This window comes from Pseudorca crassidens, chromosome 7, assembly GCF_039906515.1.
Source record: "Pseudorca crassidens isolate mPseCra1 chromosome 7, mPseCra1.hap1, whole genome shotgun sequence".
NCBI classification, from domain to species: Eukaryota; Metazoa; Chordata; class Mammalia; order Artiodactyla; family Delphinidae; genus Pseudorca; species Pseudorca crassidens.
The window spans coordinates 24593713-24604673 of NC_090302.1; the positions used below are offsets into that span (position 1 = coordinate 24593713).

The 10961-nt window shown below is 42.2% G+C and overlaps 1 pseudogene; it reads right to left on the reverse strand.

Moving 5' to 3' along the window:
* Window positions 1-806: 806 nt before the first annotated feature.
* LOC137228325 (large ribosomal subunit protein eL42-like) lies at window positions 807-1155 on the reverse strand (annotated as a pseudogene).
* Window positions 1156-10961: the final 9806 nt, after the last annotated feature.

Sequence of the window (10961 nt, forward strand, 5' to 3'; positions counted from 1 at the left end):
AGTTTTTTTTTTTTTACGGTACGCGGGCCTCTCACTGTTGTGGCCTCTCCCGTTGCGGAGCACAGGCTCCGGACGCGCAGGCTCAGCGGCCATGGCTCATGGGCCCAGCCGCTCTGCGGCATGTGGGATCTCCCCGGACCGGGGCATGAACCCATGTCCCCTGCATCGGCAGGGGGACTCTCAACCACTGCACCACCAGGGAAGCCCTATTTTTAGTTTTTTAAGGAACCTCCATACTGTTTTCCATAGTGCCTGCACCAATTTACATTCCTGACAACAATGTAGGAGGGTTCTTTTTTCTCCTTACTCATTTTGATTTCTCTACCCCGAGTTCCTTAGGCAGATAAACACTAGAGTTCTCACAGTCTAGTACAGTAGGTCAGGGCTGTGTTTTTTTTTTCAGGGAATTTGTCCATTTCATCCAAGTTGGTGAATTTATTAGCATAGTTCATAATATTTTCTTATTCTTCTAATGTTAGTAGATCTGGTGATTTCCCCTCTTTCATTCTTGATGTTGGTAATTTGTGCCTTCACTTTCTTGATCAGTCTGAGTAGAGGTTTATCAGTTGTCTTTTTTTTTTTCCAAAGAAACAGCTTTTGGTTTCATTGATTTTCTTCTTTGTTTTTCTGGTTTTATTTCGTAGATTTCTGCTCATATTTTTATGTCCTTCTGTTTGCTCTGACTTTATATTGCCTTTGTTTTTCTAGTTTCTTAAGGTGAATTCTCCTTAGAGCATTGATTTGAAACTATTCTACTCTTCTTAATATAAACTTTTTTTTTTTGAAGTTAACATAGCCTCAAGATTTTATTTCCTTTGTAATAAAACCAAAGGTGAAGCCCAGAACAGGATGATTTGGCCTTTTCTCTTGTTGTCTCTTCCCAGTTCATAATGCATGCATCTATTAATAGCTGGCATTCTTTTAGATGTATAATAGGGCTTAAGCGTTCAAGCCTTAGCACAGTTTTCTTTGTAGTTTTAGCCTTTGCTGGAAAATCTGCCTAGCTTGCTCACCATAGCCACTCTACTTCCTGTGGTAACACTGCTTTCCCGGGACAGGCCTGAATCCTTGCCCTTCTTGTACTGTGTCATTTTGTGGGGTTGTGCTAGTCACACTTCTTTAGAAAGTCTAGTGGGTCTTAGGAATATTTACCATGTTTACTGGGGTACTAACACTGTATATTTTGAATGCTTTGAATTTCCCTGTAAACACTGATTTATCTATATTCCACAACTTTTCATGTGTTTTCATTTTGATTTCAAGTTTTTATAATTTATCATTTGACTTTGAGTGATTTAGAAGTGTGGGAAATTTTCCAAATATCTTTCTATTTTTGATTTCTAATTTAATTATATTGTGAATTCAAAGCATTAATTCAAAGTATTGAGAACATACTTTGTACAGTTTCAGTTTTTTAAACTTTGTCGAGATTTGACTTATGACCCAGTATATTCTTGGTGACTATTTCATATTTACATATGACTAACTTATAGCCAACTCTTCGTATCCATGGTTCTTCTGTATCCAAGGTTCCACATCCATGGATTCAACCAACCAGGGATTGTGCAGTACTCTAGTATTTACTATTGAAAAAAAATCCGCATGAGTGGATCTGTGCAGTTCAAACCCGTGTTTTTCAGTGGTCAACTGTACTTGAAAAGAATGCGTATTCTGCTGTTTGTTGACTAGAATACTCAATAAATATCAATTAGGTCAAGTTGGTTTATAGTGTTGTTCAGGTCTTCTATGTCCTTACTAATTTCTTTCAGCTTCTAAGAGGGTCTAAGAGGGTCGTTGATGTTTCTGACTATAATCATGGAATTGTCTGTTTCTTTTCTGAGTTCTAGCAATTTTTGCTTCATGCCGTTTTGAAACTCCAATCTTAGGTGTATATACATTTAGGATTCTTATATCTTGTTGTTGTTGAATTGTCCCCTTTATCATTATGTAATGACTCTCTTTATCTCTGGTAATGTTCCTGTTCTGAAGTCTGCTTTGTCTAGTATTCATTAAGGGCACTCAGCTCTCTGATTAGTGTTTGCATGGTCTGTCTTTTTGCATCATTTTAACCTTTTACTTATTTATGTCTTTATATTGAAGGTGAGTTTCCTGTAGACAGCATAATGTGTTGTCTTGCTTTTTTATCCAATCTGACAGTCTCTGCCTTCTAATTGGGGTGTGTAGATTACTTACATTTTTACTATTGATATGGTTACATTTAAATCTACCATCTGGCTAGTCATTTTCTATTTGTTCCATCTGTTCTTTCTTCCTTTCCCTTCTTTTTGCTAACCTGCTTGTGGATTATTTTTTTATGATTCTGTTTTCTCTTCACTCTTGTCTTATTTGTTAAACCTCTTTTTTCTAATAAAAATTTCTTTATGTTATTTAATTTTCATCTTTATCACATTTTTGAATAGTCATCTTCAAATTATATTATACCAGTTCATGTATAGAGTAAGAACTTTTCTTTCCCCCCATTTTTTGTGCTATTGTCATATACTTAGGGGCTGTATTATTTCAAAATAATTTAAATTTCTTAAGTAATTTATGATTATATCCTTTGAGTAAAAATATTAAAATATTTCACATAAAGTCCCCTTGACCATCCCTTCCTTGGAGGTAAACAACGTCACCAGTTTGTTACACATCCTCCCAGACCTCTGCTGTGTATTTATATATGTATGTGTGTGTGTGTGTGTGTGTGTGTGTATGTATATGTGTGTGTATATATATATATATATATATATACTTAGAATATGTACAGTTTACTTTTTTGCATTAGAGATATACTATGCATACCGTTCTGTAGCATGCTTCTTTTACTCAACAATATGTCTTGTCAGTCTACCCATATTAGTATTTTTGGATCTGCCTCATTCTTTTGAAGTGCTGCACAGTATTCTATTAAATGGATTTCTCAGAGTTTTATTATTATTATTTTTTTAGTTGATGGACATTTTTTTCTGATTATTCATTATGGTAAATAAGGCCCCAGTGAATATCCTTCTGTATGCCTTATTGTGGACATTTGAAAATGCTTTTCTAGAGTACATACCTAGAAGTGGAATGACATTTCTCATAGAACCCTCCAGCAAGACATAAAGGGGAGAGGAGAGGCAGAAATTAACCCTAGAAGGTTTTAAGGTTGCACTGGGGCTAGTGGGGGTGGTGGGTGTGTCGGGGATGTCATAGAGGATTTAAAGCCTTGGAAACCTTTTGGAGAATTTAGTACAGTAATGGTCTTGTCTTTGGAACTCAGGGACTTCTGAGGGAACATGGATTGGTTACTATTTTCATGCCTTGGGTATAAGGAAGCAACTTTTTTTATTCATCAGAGTTAGAAAAGAGAAGGGTGTGACTCATTTTGGTGGTCTATCAGATGGGTTAAATAAGTTGCCCCAAGTCACATGGCTGTCACAGAGGAATGAGCGACAGTCCAGTGGGCTTACGAAAGTTACTAAATTTAGAGATTGTTTGGTTGTATACCTTCACTGTTCACATGAGAAGCAAGGCCTGGAGAGGGAAAGAGACCCTCTCAAGGTTTCATAGTAAGTCAGCGATACTGCTGACATATTTCAGCCCGGCTGTAAGAGGCAGAAAAGCAGAAATAGGAAGGTGATAGCTTAGTCCAGCTGGGGGGGAATGGTGGGGGGCGGCCGAGGAGACAGAGAAGCAAACAACACTTCCACCTACTCTGCCCCCTGCAGCCCACTCTCTTCCTTTCTCCAGATTTTTGTGGACTTCTTTCTTCAGCAGCATCAAAGAAGTCCAAAAAGGAAAACTAAACAATCCAAATTATAAGATAGAGAAAAAACCCATGTCCATGTAAATGTTACTATTCTGCAGCAAAACAAACATGGTAGAAATAATGAGGCTTTGGTTTGGGTTTGCGATGTGGAAGATGGGCATAAATAGTCACTAAACCAACTAGTGGAGCCGCAGTAATTCTGTCCTGGAGGGTAGAGCGAGGGGTACATTACCCAAATGCAGCTATTAAAAAGGGATCTAGATTCCCTTGCAATAATCATTAATTTCAGGCAACAAAACAAAATAAAATAAAGAAAACCACAAAAGGAGGGGTGGGTCATTAAAACAAAAAAGATGGGCACTCAAAAGACTTCTCACAGCTGGAAAGTTGTGGAGGATGGATTTCAAACTGTCACCAGGTGCTTGCCTACTTTTACAGTAGAGGTCCTCAAACTGACCTGCCCTTAAGCTGACTAAGGATGCCCTTTGAGAAGTGCAGCATCTTGAGATTCTGTCTTTAGAGTTATTGGGGACAGAATATTCTTCAGGTTTGGAAATGCTTGAGGGGAAGTCCCCTAGAGCAGTCTTTCTGTCTTGGGATACTTGGGATGCCTTTGAAAAAGCCAGATTCCTGAACTTCCCCGCTCCAGCTCCAGTACTGGATCTGTGGGTGGGTCCAGAATCTGCATATTAAGCAGTCACCCAGGTGATTCTTATGCCTGCCTGCTGACATTTGGCCCAGGATGGGCTTGCCCGATCATTCTGCAGTGATAATGGTACTGTCTTTTTGAAGACCTGCATTAATTATGTCGAACCCCTTTGGTAATTTCACATGGTTGGATCTATCTAGTATCTTTGTTTCCTTTAAATTTCAACTGAGCTCTAGACAATGAGTATTCTGGATCTTTGTTTGGACACACAGGGTGAAGAGAATTTTTCAGGATGTGAATGTTAACTGATAAGTGACCTAGGACAGTGGTTTCCATATCGATAAGTTTGGAAACATTTCAGGGGGCAACTTAGAATTCTCATTTCTATTTGGAGCCATGAAGTTCAAAGATACATTTTATGAGGTAGCAGGTCTTCAGGTTTTAAAGGTAGTTACATTGTTATTTGTGTTCCAGACCTAATCCCTTTTTCAGAATCTCTACAAACACACTGGGAGGGGGTTTCTCCCCATATTGCAGATAAGGATTTAAGATGTAAACCTTTTCTGGAATGAGGCAGGAAAATCAACTCTTTAATCAGTCAACACAAAACTCCCAGCAGTGAATTGAGAGGGCCAGGATCACAGACATAATAACTGGGAGAATTAAGCTTTGAATGTATGTCTTTTTTTTTTTTTTTTTTTCGGTACGTGGGCCTCTCACTGTTGTGGCCTTTCCCGTTGCGGAGCACAGGCTCCGGACGCGCAAGCCCAGCGGCCATGGCTCACGGGCCCAGCTGCTCTGCGTGCGGCATGTGGGATCTTCCCAGACCGGGGCACAAACCTGTGTCCCCTGCATCGGCAGGGGGACTCTCAACCACTGGCCACCAGGGAAGCCCTGAATGTATGTCTTCTGGAAGCATCCTGGTGCTGTAAAAAAGAGTATTAATTAAATTCAACTTTGATCCTAAATTAGGATTGCTAGTTACTAGTTAGTTATGTGACCCTGGTCCAATCAGGTAATCTCCTAGAGCTATCTGCATCTCTGAAACAAAGAGAATTACATTTTGCTGAGCTGGTGGGGTTGGGGCTTCTGCTGTTTTCGGAGAAGGTGTGTGAGACCCTTAGTGTAGTGCAGTACATGCCCATAGGTGGTGCTAAGTAATGGTTATGATTAGTGAATTCCAGGCTGAAGTTTTTTTTCCACAGATGCACAGCAGCGTCTCAGGTCTCCCAGCCTTTTAGACCAGCTGCAACTCTTCCCCTCCTCCCCACACCATCCCCTTCACATGTACAACTGCCCTGGGGCATTTATCCTCCAGGGGATAATTCTCCATGAAGCTGGCACATCTGACATGGGCACCAGTAGGTGCCAGCAAAGGCTAAGCTTTCAGAAGGGCTGCTTCATTTGATTTTTATCATTCTTCCATCCCCCCAGTGTGACTCATGAAAGCCCAGATGTCCTTTCCTTTCATCCGGAGTGATCTCTGTCTCTCACAGCCTTTCTTGCTTGCTATTCTGAGCCTGGGAGAAAATGCTCAGGGTTACCCTGTCAAATATCAATGAAGAGGGCTTCCCTGGTGGCACAGTGGTTGAGAGTCCGCCTGCCGATGCAGGGGACACGGGTTTGTGCCTTGGTCCGGGAAGATCCCACATGCCACAGAGTGGCTGGGCCCGTGAGCCATGGCCGCTGAGCCTGTGCTCCGCAATGGGATAGGCCACAACAGTGAGAGGCCCGCATACCGCAAAAAAAAAAAAAAAAAAAAAATCAATGAAGAAAGACCTCCTATTTTGGGGATCCTTGTAACAAAACTAATAAACACCAGTGTAGGGACTTCCCTGGTGGCTCAGTGGTTAAGAATCCACCTGCCAGTGCAGGGGACACGGGTTCGAGCCCTGGTCCGGGAAGATCCCACATGCCGCGGAGCAACTAAGCCCGTGTGCCACAACTACTGAGCCTGCGCTCTAGAGCTGTGAGCCACAACTACTGAGCCCATGTGCCACAACGACTGAAGCCTGTGCACTGAGAGCCCATGCTCCGCGACAAGAGAAGCCACCGCAATGAGAAGCCCGCACACCGCAATGAAAAGTAGCCCCTGCTCGCCGCAGCTAGAGAAAGCCTGTGTGCAGCAAAGAAGACCCAACGCAGCCAAAAATAAATAAATTAATTAATAAAAAAATAAATAAACACCAGTGCTACATTTAGGCAGCACTTTACAGTCTACAATGTACTTTCATATCCATTAGCTCATTTAATAGTTGAGAACTTCTGGCAAGGTAGCGTGATGGTTAAGGGTTAGGCTCTGGAGTCTGCAGATTGCCTTTAAATTCCCATCTTCACCTCTTCTCAGCTGAATCATCTTGGGCAAGTAACTTAGCATCTCTGAATGCTGTAGATTTAAGTGGAAAGTACCCAGAACATGGTAATAAGTGCCCAATAATTGTTAACTATTACTTCTATCATGCCCATTTTACCACATGACCTCAAGGTTTTTTGTAACCTCACCACTGGTCTGTAATCTAATGGGTCAAACCTCACTTTCTTCGCTTTTCCTCTTATCCCCCCTGCCTCCACACCCTCCTCAGCTTTGCTCCCCCCCTCACACATAGCCTACAGTGAACGTTCCTTTTTCTTTTTTATAAATTTATTTAATTAATTTATTTATTTTTGGCTGCGTTGGGTCTTCGTTGCTACGTGTGGGCTTTCTCTAGTTGCGTCAAGCAGAGGCTGCTCTTCGTTCTGGTGTGTGGGCTTCTCACTGCAGTGGCTTCTCTTGTTGCGGAGCATGGGCTCTAGGCGCGGGCTTCAGTAGTTGTGGCTCACGGGGTCTAGAGCGCAGGCTCAGTAGTTGTGGCGCATGGGCTTTGTTGTCCACGGCATGTGGGATCTTCCTGGACCAGGGCTCAAACCCATGTCCCCTGCATTGGGAGGAGGATTCTTAACTACTGCGCCACCAGGGAAGCCCAATTTTCCTTTTTCTGTTCAGCACAGGCTATCTCAGGCCTTTGCATGGGCTATCCTCTCTGTCCTGAGCCCACATCCTGAATCCTGGTAAATACCTACTCATCCTTCAGGTAGACTGACTCCCTTTTATCCCCAGGCTCCCAGGTTGCTTTCCGTACACCTTGATTATAACAAGACTGAGATTGTCTCTTTTCCTAACTTATCTATTCATTGGACTGAGTGCTCCCTGGGGAAAGGGATCATATCTTCTCACTTGTGTAACTCCTGTCCCTGATATCTGTGATATGCCAAATAGATGTCGGTTTGAATGAACAAGTGTTATAGAATTCATCAATCCACCTAAAATTATCTTAGATAAGCATTCAAGTTATTGAGCCCAGAGGCTGTGGAGCCAGTCCTGAAACCTAGGCTCCAGCTGCTAGTCCCCAGGCTCTCTGGGCACCCCCAGGCTGCCTCTCATTGTGGTCTCCTGACCTTGCTGTGTAATTTTTCCAACCAAGCTGGACACAGAAAGAAAAAAAAAAAACCTAATCATCTGAAAGCACTAGACTTCATATTTACAGGCCCAGTAGAGGCTTCCAGATGACAGCAAGCAGCCAGTGTGCAAAGGCCTGCTTTTAATGTATCAGAAAAGACAAAATTATAGTGTGCCTGCCTTTCATGTGCTGTCTGTTTTGTCTTGCTGAATAAAAGGGAAACTCTGGCTCCAGGCTGATTTTCATTTACAAAAATAGACTACATTCTAACCCTTAAATTATCAAAAGTGCCATATACTTGACAAGCAGCTAAGCGGAGAGCAGAAACCACTAGGTTAGTAATTAAACAGAGGTTAGGTCAAATTAACAGAGACAGACATTCTTGTCTGTTGGTCAGAACAGAGGCCTGGAGAGCCCTGGATCTGGCCCTGGTACCTGCATGTGTCAGAGTGAAGTCTTAATGGCAACCATGGTTGCCAAGGAGAGACCCCATGGGCTCCCCCCCCCCCCCCCCCGACTTCCTGGCAAGTCTTCTAGTGTGAGAACCGGGGATGTGTTCCTGGGATCGGGGGAGGGTAGGCCTGAAAGGAGTCAGGAGGAGGCTGTGGGGACCCAGCTCTCCTCCATTTTCAGAATTTGTTTCCAAGTAACATAAGGGACCATGGAAGAGTTTTTTAAATATAAAATTATTGTAGCTTAGGATCTCTTATAAGTACTTCAATATAAATTATTCATTTACTCAAAAAATATTGAGTGCTCACAACCATGGACCAAGCTAAATCCTAGCCTTGGGGTGCTGACATGCTGGTAGAGGAAGGCAGAAAATAAACAAGGAAATAAATGCATAGCATTTCAGGTGGCTCTAAGCGACCTGGGCATAACTATAGTAAAGGAGGAGGATAGGGAGATCAGGAGTAGGAGAGAAGGGAGTGGGGGAGAAGGGGAAGATGGAGTTGCTATTTATATTAGGCAGTCAGGAGAGGCTTTTCTGATAAGGTGACATTTGAGCAGAAATCTACAAGGGGAAGAGAATTTCCGGCAGAAAGAACAGCAAGTGTAAAGGTCTTGAGTTGGATGAGTGCTTAGCAAGTTTGAGGAAAAGCAAGGATCCCAGTGTGGCCAGATCATGGCAAGCAATGAGGGAGTGGTAGGAGATGAAGTTTGAAAAAGATTAAGGGCTAGATCATGTAGGCATTCTAAGAACACTGGCTTTTATTCCAAGTTAAAAATGAAAGCTTTGAAGGCTTTTGAGCACATCTTACATGATTTACAAGGGTCACTTTGGGCTGCTGTGTTGAGAGTAGAATGTAGGGAGATGAGAATAAACAGGAAAGGGAGACACAATTGTGGTTTAAGTCCGGTGGTGGTAAAAAGTGGTTGGATTCAGAATAACTTCTCAAAGTAGATCTTGTAGGATTTGCTGATAGTTTGGATCTAGGATGTTAAAGGAAGAAAGGATTCAAGGATAACTTCAAGGATTTTGGCCTGATCAAGAGGAATGATGGAGTTCTTTTTTAACGAGATGGAAAGACTGTAGGAAGAATAGATCTGGGAGATGGAGTACAAATCAAGAATTTGTATTTGGATATGATAATTCTGAGATGCATATTATACCACTATAACAAGTATTGTGAAGAAGCACAGCTCTGGGAATCAATTAGAATGCAATTTTAATTTTGTTTCCTAATGTCCCTTTAACATGTATTCAGTGGAGGAACAGGTTTCCCTGCCATTGGGTGAAAACTCTGGCAGGCACCATGATTTTTCTGGTCACTCTAAGTCCCATGGTTCTCTTTAAGTAGGAAACCAGACACTTGATTCAGAAACAAGAATGTCCAGTTCAGTTTGTTACTTAATACTTACATCTTCATTAAAAGGTCATGTTTCTTTTGCTTCCAGCTTCCTCTACCTTAGCAGGTCAGTTACCCCCACTGGGGAAGAAGTTATGGCTGGCTTTTTTCCCTTTCTTGTTTATCATCTCATTAGCTATGGTTTCAGCTACTCCAGAGTTGGTGTCAACACTCCACTAGGAGGGTAGAGGGGAAAGAGATCAGAAGGTTCTTACTTGTCTGGGACCATCTTAACATGATTTTACTTTCTCTGGGGCTGGCTAATATTTAAGGCTGTGTCTTCCTTGGTTCTTTTGTAGATTCTGTGGAGGCTCCACTGCTGTAGCTCCTCTTTTGTCAACTCCACTGGTGTGGGTGATGCATCCTATTCCTCCAGCTGCTGTGCGGTTCCCCGCAGCTCATTCCACACAGACTTTCTCATTTACAGTCCCATCATCCCACCAAGCAGAGCACTTGAGCTAGGATGATAAGGCTCTTGCTGACTCTCCTGCGTGGCTCGCCTCCTGTCCACAGGAAATATACACCCTGTGCCTTGGCTATCCCCAAGGGAATCTCTTCTCTGCTGTCACCCACTGCTTTAGCAACCTCTCACCTTTAGATTCCCCAATGGTGGTGGGGGGTCAGACTCCAGTTAATTAAGCAGCTCTCCCCACCCCCTTTCTTCAAACTCCAGGGAATGCATATCAGCTCTCTGAGTCATCCCCTATCACTAGGTCTGAGCTGAGGGGGCTTCCCCCGTCCTTTCTATTCTCCAGGGAGAGGAGCTATTCACAGCACAGCTTTCTTCAAAGAAAACCTTTTACATATTCTCCCTCCCTTCAATCTCTGGTAGCTGGACCATTTTATGACATTGCTTACAGTGAGGGTTGCAAATTAAACTGTTTTTAGATAACCACTTTGAAAATATTGATTTGCATCAGCCCCTTTAGTATTTGATATCTATTGTGTTGAGGCCTTGGTCTAAACTCCCTTTTTAACATCTTGTAACACTTTTAAAATTTGAGAGTCAACAGCATATGAATTGTGCTTAAGAGCCACGCTATTAGAGGAAGTCACTATGGTGCGAACAGCAAAAATATCTGACGACTGAGCCCTTTCATAAGTTAGAAATGAAGAACCAGCAAAGGATACTGAGAAGGAGCACTCAGAATTTGCCCTGTTTCTGGATTGGCTTAAAAACAAAAAAACCCTTTAGGCCCTTAGAACTCATCCTCTATTCTGAATTATAATCAGTACTGTAGCAATGGCTTTTCCAATAGTAAATTTTCCATTTT